At 38.6% G+C, this 12,344-nt stretch overlaps 1 protein-coding gene and 1 long non-coding RNA gene across 9 annotated transcripts in view; one reads left to right on the forward strand and one right to left on the reverse strand.

The window, feature by feature from the left end:
• The window catches only part of TENM2 (teneurin transmembrane protein 2), a 1,389,831-nt gene that overhangs the window by 607,877 nt on the left and 769,610 nt on the right, over positions 1-12,344 (reverse strand). The window lies entirely within an intron of this gene.
• LOC115837926 lies at positions 254-7,492 on the forward strand. Its single transcript, XR_004032938.1, has 2 exons — positions 254-677; positions 6,792-7,492. It is a non-coding gene; the product is annotated as an uncharacterized LOC115837926 (long non-coding RNA).

Raw genomic sequence — 12,344 nt, forward strand, 5'->3', positions numbered from 1 at the left:
AGGTCAGAACTTCAGAACATGCATTTCCAGAAATACAAGTGCCAATGCAAGGTGTTAGATTTTAAAAAATAATAAGTTACTGTCAGCAAAAGGTTTGAAAAAATAAAGCTAAAGACATTTTTTTTTCTGACTTCTTAGAGCCTTTGTCAGTGTACATTATCAATATCCAAGAAGGGACAAAAAAGAAGCAGAGGTTTTTAGACATAATTATTCTAATTTGACCACCACATTTAATTTTGGTGTAACATCTTTTTTTTTTTTTTTTTTTTTGAGACAGAGTCTTGCTCTGTCGCCCAGGCTGGAGTGCAGTGGTGCAATCTCGGCTCACTGCAAGCTCCACCTCCCAGGTTCACGCCATTCTCCTGCCTCAGCCTTCTGAGTAGCTGGGACTACAGGCGCCCGCCACCACGCCTGGCTAAATTTTTTTTGTATTTTTAGTAGAGACGTGGTTTCACCGTGTTAGCCAGGACGGTCTCGATCTCCTGACCTCGTGATCTGCCAGCCTCGACCTCCCAAAGTGCTGGGATTACAGGCTTGAACCACCGCGCCCAGCCCAACATCTCTTATTAAGGACATTCTACAGCCCTCCCTTTAAGGAATGCTTCCAGGCTGTCACTGCCAGCATCCAGAAAAGGACCTGACTAATGTTTCCTTTGAGAAAAGCACTGTAAAGCATGGTAAAGTCAGAGAAATTTTTGCTTATGAGTTCAGATACATCATATAATTAACTGTTGTCATTTAATTGTTAATTTTTACCTTATTTCAGGTGTATTTACAGAAATGAGTGTGATGTTTTAAAAATGATTTAAATAAGTTCTAGGCACTGATATGCAACTTAATAATTTGAGAGGAAGAGATAACATTATCTCATTCTTCTTCTGAAATTAATTATGGCAAACACATCATATGGGGAGGCAGATGTGCTTTTTGTATGGGTAGAGGAACCTTATACCCATTCAGTAACTGGGAGGTACAATCGAACTCTACAAAAAGATTTTTTCTCCCTGTGATCCCAGCAAAATAGCTTAGAGGAGCAGAAAATATTACCCTGGATGTAGAACTGATCTGCATAAATTCATCAAAGGACCATGCTGTGGATGCACAGATTATTTGAAAGAGGAAACATATCAAGCATTGCTTTAAAGCAATGCCTGAAATAAACAGAACAGTGTTTCAAAACTCATTGCAGTTCTACATTTCTTATGTATCAATAAAATGTGGATAAATGTATAAAGGAAAGTATTGAGTATTTCATTTGCTTCCTTGTATTCAACCACATTTTCAGTTATTCCTTATTGATTTATGATTTTATGAAAGCCCAGGGGTATGTTTTCCTGCATATTTCTAGTTGACGATTGAAAGTGCATTTCGTGTTTTGTAAAGGACACGTGGATGCTTCCTTGCAAAGCTTCACTCTCCTTTAAAACAATACTTATAATAGGAGTTCAGTGTAACAACAAATAAGCATCATTTGTTTTCCTCTTTATCTTATCTTTGTTCCACAGGAATTTAAATGCAAATGTGAAATAGAATGAACACCAACAAATGCATCAACTGCTCCCGCAATATAATCATTGCAATCTATAAACCATAACAGGCTCTCTTGTGCTGGCTGCTTACTGTCACAGTATTTTGTGGTTGGAAATACATTCTGTGGGTGTTATTTTGCAACCAAATTTGAATAGGAACACTCCGAGGAATCATCCCAGTGTTTATCTGAAAAGAGTGTAATGTTTGCCTGTGCATGTATGGAACGGCTTTATTCTTTATTTAACTTATTTTCACAAAACAATTAAGGGAAATGTATATTTAGCATCAGTAATTAAAACCAGGGAACTCAAAGGGAGGGTTGATCTGCACAGCCTTATCTAGCATAGCTTTCTCTCCTTGCTACTATTCTTGCTACATGATCTTTCTTACAGTCTCCTGGAACAATCCATTCTGAATTTGAATACAGACCATTCCAAACATTAGTCCTTCTACCTGAGAAATTACCCCATGTGCTATCCTAGGTCAATCAGTTACAATTTTTAATACCTTAGAAAGGGACCTAGGTGGATGGACTGGCTTCTAGACCAGTGGTTCTCAACTTTCTCAATTTTGGCATTGCTATAGTCTGAATATCCTCCAGAAGTCATGGGTTGAAACTTATTCTTCACTGTGATAGCATTAAGAGGTGGGGGCCCTTAAGAGGTGATTAAGTCATAAGGGCAGAGCTGCCATGAATGGGATTAAGACCTTGATAAAAGAAGCTTCACCACTTTTGGAGGCCAAGGTGGGAAGATCACCTGAGGTCATGAGTTCGAAACCAGACTGGCCAACATTATGAAACCCCATCTCTACTAAAAACACAAAATTAGCTGGGCATGGTGGCACATGCCTGTAATGCCAGCTACTTGGGAGGCCGAGGCAGGAGAATCGCTTAAACTCGGGAGGCGGAGGTTGCAGTGACCCAAGATTGCGCCACTGCACTCCAGCCTGGGCGACGAGAGTGAAACTTGGTCCAAAAAAAAGGGCTTCGCAAAGCATTTGGCCTTTCTACCATCTGCCAAGTGAGGACACAGCAAGAAGGTCCTCATCAGACCTCAAATGCTGTTGCTTTGATATTGAACATCCCAGCCTCCAGAAGCGTGAGAAATAAATTTCTGTTCTTTGTAAATTACTCAGTCTCAGGTATTCTGTTATAGCAGCACTAACAGACTAAGACAAGCATGCAATAACACTTTCTATGGCAACTTATTAAGCACAGACTTTCGGACTTCAAACTCAGAAAGTTAGGTTCAGTGCATCTGGAAGAGGACACAAACATCTGCATTTTTAATGTGCATTCCAGCTCATACAGATGCATGTGGCGCCATGCTCTGCTAGATCAGGGACCGGCAAACTGTGGCTGATGGGCCACATTTGGCTTCCTATCTATTTTTCTAAGATTTGTTGAAACCCAGCAACTTCTATTTAAGATTATCTATGTCTACTTTCACTCAAAGTATAGTCTATGTTTACTCAGCCCAGTGAGAGAGTTGAGTAGTTGTAAGAAGTTATAAGAGACTGTACAGTTGGCAAAGGCTAAAATATTTACTATTCTTTACAGAAAATGTTGGCCCACCTCTGCTCTAAATGATTTTGTATTAAGCTTGATGCTTCAGTAGCCACTGTGAAGGACAGTATGGAGATTACTCAAAAAACTACAAATAAAACTACCATATGATCCAGCAATCCTACCACTGGGCATTTATCCAGAGGAAAGAAAACTAGTATATGCAAGAGACATTTGAACCCCCCATGCTTATTGCAGCGCTGTTTGCAATAGCCAAGATAGGGAATCAACATAGGTGTCCAACAGATGAATGGATAAAGAAAATGTGGTGCATATACACAATAGAGTAGTATTCAGCCTCAAAAGAAGAATGAAATCCTGTCATTCACGGCAACATGGGTGGAACTGAAGGACATTATGTTGAGTGAAATAAGCCAGGAACAGAAAGTTAAACGTCGCATTCCATGTTCTCACTCATGTGAAAGATAAAAAACAAAAGCAAACAAAAAAATGATCTCACAGACAGTAAAAGTAGAACAGAGAATACCAGAGGCTGGGAAACGTAGGGGAAGAAGGGGATAGGGAGAATTTGTTAAAGGATACAAAATAACGGCTATGTAGGAAGAAATATGTTCTAGTGTTTTGCACCACTGGTAGGAGGACTATAGTTAACAATAATATAGTATGCAGCTTCAAATAGCTAGAAGGAAGATTTTGAATGTTTCCAATGCAAAAAAAAAAGCTAAGTGTTTGAGATGATAGATACGTGAATTGCTCTGATTTGATCACTATACATTATATGTGTCAAAATATCACTATGTACCCTATAAATATGTATAATATGTGTGCATTAAAAATAAAGTTTTTAAAAGCCTTTTGATATTAAAGAAAAGGGCTGTTGATATATAATGTAACCAAGTTAACTGGGATTTCTTTAATTTGGAATCTGTAACAAAGTAAATATAAAATGTGTTTTCCTTCATATAACTTGTTTTAAAAACCCATAGATTTAATAAGAATATAATAAAATGAAAATAAGATAAAATTCAAAAAAAAAGTTTTATGCTTCAGACTTAATGTACCAAAACGCTATGATGTTATAATAAGTAAGTCATCTTCCCATGGTATTTACTTTCCTACCCTGGCCTAGTAGCCCTTACTTGACATGGTTCCTGGGTCCCTCATAAACTTCATTCTTTCCTTCTTCCACCTTGCCTTTGCTCACTGTGTCCCAGGCATACTGGCCTTCTTTCTGGTCCTCAAACCTGCCATGATTGTTCACACCTCGGGGACCTGCAAACAGGCCATGTGTGCTCATGCTTTTATCTTTTTAAAGATCCAATGAGTATTTATATAACATTCACATGTGCTCAGGAGACATGCTAAGTCATTGGCATCCCCTGGTTCTTCTGTGGTTCTTCTCTACCATCTTGGCCCATCCCTTACCTTTGCTGCCCTTCCAATGAAGAAGGAGCACTGAATATGGAGTGTGCACATTCTGGGATTTTTGTACCTTGTTAGAATGTTAAAAGATGACATTTATTTAAAGAGATTCAAAGTTGCAGCAATTTGTGGCCTGAGAATTCCCACTAGCAAGCAATTCTGGCTTCCATTGTTTCTGTGTCTTTCAGGATTGGCTGTATAATATACAAGGCCCAGTGCAATATGAAACCACAGGTCTTTTGTTAAAAAAATTATTAACAGCTTCAAGAGAGTCAAGAGAGGACAGAAGGATGTTAAACTAAGTGGGGGGCCCTTCTGAGCACAGACAACTGCATAGGTCACATATCCAAAAGGTGGCCCTGGCAGGGGGAAAAGAGCTAGTTTAGGACAGTACTTTGTGTTTAAAACTTGTGTCTTAGACATTCTCTGTATCTACTGGCAAAAACATTTCAACAAAACTCACAGTAAGATCAGTCCAATTTGTTTGCTGTTAGATGACACCATACGCTTTGATTAGCCAAACAGTTGAATTAACATACAGCAAGACCAAATATTATTTCCTACCAAATTCACCTACACATCTATGAATATTTTTGAAGCTTCATGCTTCCCAAATTTGAGCAAATGTGATGTGACTGATACAGCAAAACGTCATGATAAAATGATTTTGTTCATGTTCAACACAAGTTGGCAATTGGCCCAGAATATGTGTAAGTAGCACAGTTGAAGCCTTTCAGATTCTAACTGAACCAAAGTAATGGACATCTGTTGTTTGTGTACAGTGTTGGTAGGACTTTCAATCAAGGTGGCCTGCTTTCCCTTGGTCAAGAGGTGGCCATATGATTATAACCAGGAATGAACACATTGTCCTAGGATTTGGTCTTGACTAGAGTAATGCAATGACAAAAATTTAGTGGAATCATATAAGGAAAAATTGTTGCTGTAGATTCATTTTATTTATGCCTTAAAGAGATTACTTCAACATATATTCCTGTTATCTAGTTCACTGGAGCTGTCTTGCCTCCAGTCTGTTCTAGTGTTTTTCTTTTGAATCTGTTCATTGATTTGATTCTGATATTTCTTTGTAAAACCTTTTCTCTATTTGAAGTCAGTTTCTGTTGCTTACAACCAGTGACCCAACACTAGCACAAACACGATGTGGCTATCGATCGTCTGTAATCTTAAATAACTAACAAAATTGCTTATATAATGAAGACATAATGTTTATAACCTATTGCACTTATCGTGTAGGCTTCATTGCTTCAATTGTTTCTATAATTTATTTATTTAATACTTTTATTAATAATAGGTGCCAGCTTGGAAGCAACTTTACCACTGAGAATTCTACTGCAAAAGTAGCACATCTGTGCTGACAGGATAGCTCACTAGATTGACCTAGATAATGAGTTGTATAATTCAGGCTCCACAACAGACACTGAGCTATGAAAATATAAGTAAATGAGTGAAAATGAAATTCACTACCCCATATTCCATGTTATTTCTGGATGCATTGCTTAGCAGAGCTATTAGTTTGTCTTCTTGCTGGGAAATGGGATTTAGAGGTTTTTAGAGTAATACCATCAGCAAACCCTCCCTGCAATCACTGCATAATGCTAGATGACTTCAAAATGAAGTAAATGTAAAAAAAAAGTGAATGAGATGTGTCAGATGAGTATAATAGTAAAGAAAATGCAATTCTGGATAATCTCCACCCCCATGCAAAATGTGAAATTCTTTCCAGTTCGCCTAACACGTATTGAGTAGTTACTCCACTAGCAGGATCAGAAATAGATAAAGCAAGTGAGGTGCCCAGGGAACAAATGATAAGTAGGCACTCGCTGCTCTCCAGACTGCTAAGTGCAGACTTGGCACCTGGAAGTGAGTGCTTCTTCATCGTGGACCCCTACGCGCCTCACTTGTCTCACTTTTGTTCAGGCCTTATTTACTGGGACAGTGAAGAGCTTTAAAGAAAAATTTTTGTCCGTTCAAATCTGGTAGGAACCAAGTTTACCAAGAACTCTAAAATAAGGTTGAACAGCATATATGCCATAAGGGAGAGACACAAAATGGTAGAGAAAAACTGCATTGAACTGGCAGTAACCATAAAGGTAGTAAAAAAAAAAAAGTTAGTAAAAGTACTACTATTTGAAATTGGATGGCTGTATTTGTTTTCTCTCTCAGAAAACATGACTGATGTAAGAAAAAAACAATATTGACTTATGTAACTAAAAATTCCAGAGGCATAGTGTGACTCGATTTGGAGGAGAGATGGTGTCAAGAATTGATTTCTTTTTTCTCTATCTCCTTTTAGATTGGCTCCATTCTCCAACAGACAAAGTGGATGTGGCAACCCCAGACCTTCCAACCTTCCAGCTGCAAGTTCAACAGGAATAAAGACTTCTTCCCAATGGTTTCTTCAAAAGCCCTCAGATTAGCTGTTTGCCTAGTTTGTCACATGCCACCCCAGAACCAATCCCTATGGCCAGAGAAATGTAGCTTACTGATTGGTTTAGCCCTAGGTCACATGACCCACCCCTGGAAAAGGGCTCAATCCTCACTCGAACTGCTTTGGCTGAAGGCTTGGACGAGATAGAGCCGTGGAAAGTAGACACTGGGGAGGCAAAAATAAAGGTTCAATAAGTATGCCTTTAAATATGGACCAGATATTGAATATTAAAAACCAGCACATTCTGAAAAGAAGAAATATAAGCAAAAGAAAAAAAAGTGGGAAATACGAGGTAGTATTTAGAATTTTAGTAAGCTATCCAACTAAGGCCAAGTGCAAGAATATTTTAAGAGTTACTTAAATATATAGAGATAGCCAGGCATGGTAGCTTGTGCCTGTAATCCCAGCTGCTCTGGAAGCCAAGGTGGGAGGATTGTCTTAAGCCCAGGAGTTCAAGACTGCAGTGAGCTGTGATTTCACCCCTGCACTCCAGCCTGTGAAATAGAGGAGACCCCATCTCTAAGAAAAACAAAAATAAATAAATATATAAAATTACTTCCCTGTTACTCTATTTTCCATCACATTCTTTGCTTCTATTATTCCACTTAATACTCGTGTGTGAGTGTGTGTGTGTCTGTCTGGGTGTGTGTTTGGCCTCTCTTCTATTTTGCAAAGTTTCATGTTTGTATTGTTCAGCGTATCACTAGGATATTGTACACTGTTGGTCCTCAATCATTTTTTGTTGAAAAAAATGAAAAGATGAATCAATAGAATAATATATGAAAAGCAGTAAGCTAGCCTAGAAAAGTAATCAGGGTCAGATTGCATTAGACTCTGAAAGTCAAGCCAAAGAGTTGAGACTTTATCACATAGCTAATGTTGGGAGCCCAGACATCAAATGATCAGGGTTGTACTCCAGAAAATTAACCTTGTAGAGTTTTAACCTGTAATAAAAGAGAAAGAGGGAGAAGTTAGATGACTCACAGGAATATTATTTCACTATTTCAGGTCCGAAGGACCTGATGTGAGTGATGACTGTGGCATTAGAAATGCAAAGGGAAGTACAAATAAAGGCATACATAGAAAGGATAGCAATTAAGGAAAGAGAGACATGGAGAGAAGTCAAATGGAATAAGACTGTAAGGCTGGTTACCTGGAATAATAGGAATACTACTAACAGAAGTCAGAAGCTATAGTTGCTTGGTGGTTTGGGGGAAGGATAGGATGAATTCCAGCTTGGACATACTGACCAGGAATTCAAGGGGCATGTGTTCCCCTCACTGTTGCAAATGCAGGAAGGGACTGAGCACACATTTGGAGCTACAGATTTCTCCTCCTGAAGGCAGAAGAGGAGGAGGAGGAGACTGAAGTTATAGAAGAGGATAAAAATAATAAAAAAGAAGAAAAAGCAAGGAATAAGTCCAAAATTATTGTTAAATGTGGTAATGAGATTGGATTTTATGCTAAATATAGTATAGTGAGAAACTATTGATAGTTTTTAAACAAAAGCATAATGTGATTTGATTTACATTTTTAAAAGATGACTTTGGATGTCATAGAGAAAGTGCATTTAAGGTCAAGTAAGTTCCAGTCCCTAAGATGAATCCATAATCCATGACTCCTCACTCTTGGCATAGTCTAGTTTAACAAGGTCTTCTGTCTAGACCTTTACAACAAAAGAAAACCCTAACATTAAGAACTGAAAGGAAGAGGATAAGATAGCAAGGGAAAGAGAAAAAGGTTAGCAAAATAAGAGCATTAGTCCATGTCACAGCTGTAGAAATTAAGGCTAAGACAATTAAGTAGTCAGAGAGAGGTGGCAATGACGAAAACCAAATATGCCATCTGCATTGTGTGCTCTTAACAACTGTGCTATACTCTCTTCTGGTGGGTTCAGTATATCTTGTTCAAGAAGTTGGAGTGACCAGAATTTCTTGGGGTAATGCATGTGATAGATAACAACTTGGAAGCTACGTGTGTTCAGAGCAGAAAGAACCTCTTTGACCTATATTGGACCAAAGAGATTAGATAATTTGTCCAAGGTCACAAAAGCACTTAGAGTTAGAGCTGGACACACAGACCAGGCCTCCTGAGTCCCATAGGGCAGAGTGATATTCCCATTCTACCATGTAGCCTCTTTCTATGCTGATACTTAACAAGATCTGAAGTTAACCATTAGACTTGGAAGTAAAAACTAAATTCTGGAGTCACAACTTCTACATATGTCTCGGATCATGTTACTTATTACTACAGGTACAAAATATCATGCATGTGAGGAGAATCGGCACCAATAATGCATATTGACAAAAGAACATCCTCATTTTATAGGAAATCATGTCATCCTACTTGAAGTGTGGCTCAAGAAAAAAAAAAAAAATGAGACGGATACTCCTCAGCAGCCTCCAAATAAGAAATACTTTGCACACTAATTTCCATTGTGCAGAACCCAGAAAGTAACTTAAAGAGTGAGTCAAGAGTCAGACAAATATTTTTTCTGAGGTCGAGTATCACTTACCTTTAATCATCATATATTCAGCCTTAAACTTTGTTCTTACAATTCTTGCCTAGCCATGACATATACATGAATGGCAAACTCAGATAAGGATATTGACGCACAATGGAAATTAGTGTGCAAGGTGGTTCTTATTTGGAGACTGCTGAGGAGTATTCATCTAATTGCTTTTCTTCAGCCACACTTCAAGTAGGATGACATGATTTCCTAAAAAATGAGGATGTTCTTTTGTCAATGTGCAATATTGGTTCCTGTTCTCCTCACATGCATGCTGTTTTGTACCTGTAGTAATAAGTAACATGATCCGAGACATATGTAGAAGTTGTGACTCCAGAATTTAGTTTTTACTTCCAAGTCTAATGGTTAGCTTTATCTTTCAACTTTTGTACTGAAATAAATCAAGAAACAGACTGTTTACATGCATTGGTTTATACTGGCTTGCCTTCACAGATCAGAGAGTGTTGAACCACAGACTCAAGTTGTCTATAACAAGTCACAGAACATCCAGGTGACAGACTCATACAGCTCATACCTGATTTAGTTCTACTTGTATATTCGCAGTAAAAATACTCGCCTTTTAATCTTCAGGGTCACCTCTGCTTCTCAAGTATCAGTTCAATGTTATTTTGTCTTCCAATATCATCTGGTTTTACTTGAAGTTATCTAAATACCCTTCCTGTTGCCAAAGAAATGGCTTCATTTTGTTTGAGCAACTATTACAAATAAAATCAACTGTATCATAATGAGTCTTAAAGCCATAGTTAGCACTCTTCTAACAATCTTTCAAAGGTAGATCAGCATTAAAGATGTATTACGGGGATCTCATAAAAGTTAAATATATTTCCTAAGAACCTTAGCTGAATTAGGGGCAAAGCCAGAAAAAAAGAATTATTACCTCTCCTTTAGCCTTTAGGCCATGTTATAAGAACCGACACCCCATCAAACAACTTCATAAATGTGAAGAACCTAATTAGAAAATTAATTTCCAATTATGCATAGAGAACAAAATATGCTAAATGGGGAAGGGACCACAGCAAGGAAAGTCAAAGCAAAGTGGAAATTCTTTTAGTTGGGAAACCTGCTTCCTACAGGAGACTACAGATATTGAGACCCAGGGAAAGCAGCTGATTTTATGGAAAAAGACCCTGTGGCTTTATTTCTCTGGCCTTGGGAACTGACATTTTTACTTACAGAAGGTCAGGAAGTCCTAAAACTCTTTGAGGTATAGGCTCTCTATCTTCCAAAGTGGAAGTGGGAAGAGTGAAACGACCACAATAACCACTTTATCAATCATTCTTTTCCATAGGTAATTCCAGAGTCTCAATGTATGCATGCTTTATCTATATAGCTCAATTTCCATTTGAAAAACTAGAAAACATACATGCATAAGAATGCATATTTTATCTTTGAAATACTGAGCAGTACTCTGTTGCCAGAGACTTTGATATGAATCTACTACTTATAGGAGGAGGACAAGGGATTCACATATAAGAGGATCAAATATATTACATTTGCTTAGATACCTAATACATTGTTAGCACCCTCAAGGCACACAATGATGACAGTCTGAGTAACTAATGGACTCCTCAAAAACACAACTGTATCACTCCTGTCTGTGTTTTCCAAGGGAACAGTCCCATTACACCACCGCTTTAAATGGGTTTCATGTGCAATTAAAATGAAAATGCCATAATAGGCCATGACATAAGAAAAAAAGACAGTCTCAAAAGACTTCTGTGTGTGTGTGTTTCTTTTTCTGAGCACTGAAAATTATCTCTTTGTCAGCCCTGTGGTATGGTCACAGTGCAAGAGCCTTAGACTACGGGAACGTGTTCATTAGGAGAATTCCATTACTAGGCAAGGTGCCAGATGTGTAGCCTTGTTTGGAAGAGAAAAGAGAGCTGAGTTCTCCAGCACCACCTGCCCATCAAACCCCTGAAGCATTTTGCAGCCTTTTAGGTCAACTTGGGGGATGTTAACTTGCACCAGCAAAGGCAAGGCAGGAGATTGTACTTCTAACCCACTAATTTAATAGAGTGCCTTACAAATCAAGGTTGTGTTGCAAGAGATGGTAGCACTATTCAGGTGTTGCTCAGAAAAAGTTCATGGTAGCGTTAATCAGGTGTTGCTCAGAAAAGAGAGGTGGTGGTTTCAAATTAAGACCTAAGGAGGGAATTATTAAGCTACATACTCTTTGTGGTGTGACAGATGTTTAACAATCTAATCCTAAAAGTCATCATTTTACTACCAATGAAACCACAGGGCTCTTAAGAGAAAAGAAGTCTGCTGCATCAGGATGGTACCATGACAGAACAAGAGGATCAAAATCTGGGCCGCTGCTAGGGAGGGGCCCCAGACCGAGCCCTTCTCATTTGCCTGAGATGCTTCAGAAAGTTGCCCGAAAGTTCCTCAGATCAAAGTACAGGCATTTTGAGAACAGAGCCTTCAAACTGTTTCCTAGTCCCTCAAACCAATTTTGACTAGTAATTAACTGATTCCCAACATCAAAAGGTGAGATATCCCAGGAGGAGTCAAGGGAGATCAAAGCCTGTGGTGAAGGGTCCCCCTGCACCTCTTCCACCCTCCGCCCTCTTTCTCAGACAGACATCCATCCGACTGCAGCAAGAGAACAGTCACATCGCTTCTCACTGGAGACTGACATCAAACAGACTTCCAAATAACTTGCTGGAGTTTCCAGGCCCTGTTAGGAGAAAATGAGGAAGGTACAGGTACGTGACCATATGGTCCAGATTTTCTAGGATGATCTAGGTTTCTAATATTCAGTCCTGTTGTCCCCATCACTGGAACAGATCCCCAAATAGGGTCACTGTGGTAAAGAAAAACTGAGCAGTGCCTGACATATAGTGAGCAAAAGATAATTCCCTTCTTTTGCATATCAACAAATA

This window comes from Nomascus leucogenys, chromosome 2 (assembly GCF_006542625.1).
Source record: "Nomascus leucogenys isolate Asia chromosome 2, Asia_NLE_v1, whole genome shotgun sequence".
Lineage (NCBI taxonomy): Eukaryota > Metazoa > Chordata > Mammalia > Primates > Hylobatidae > Nomascus > Nomascus leucogenys.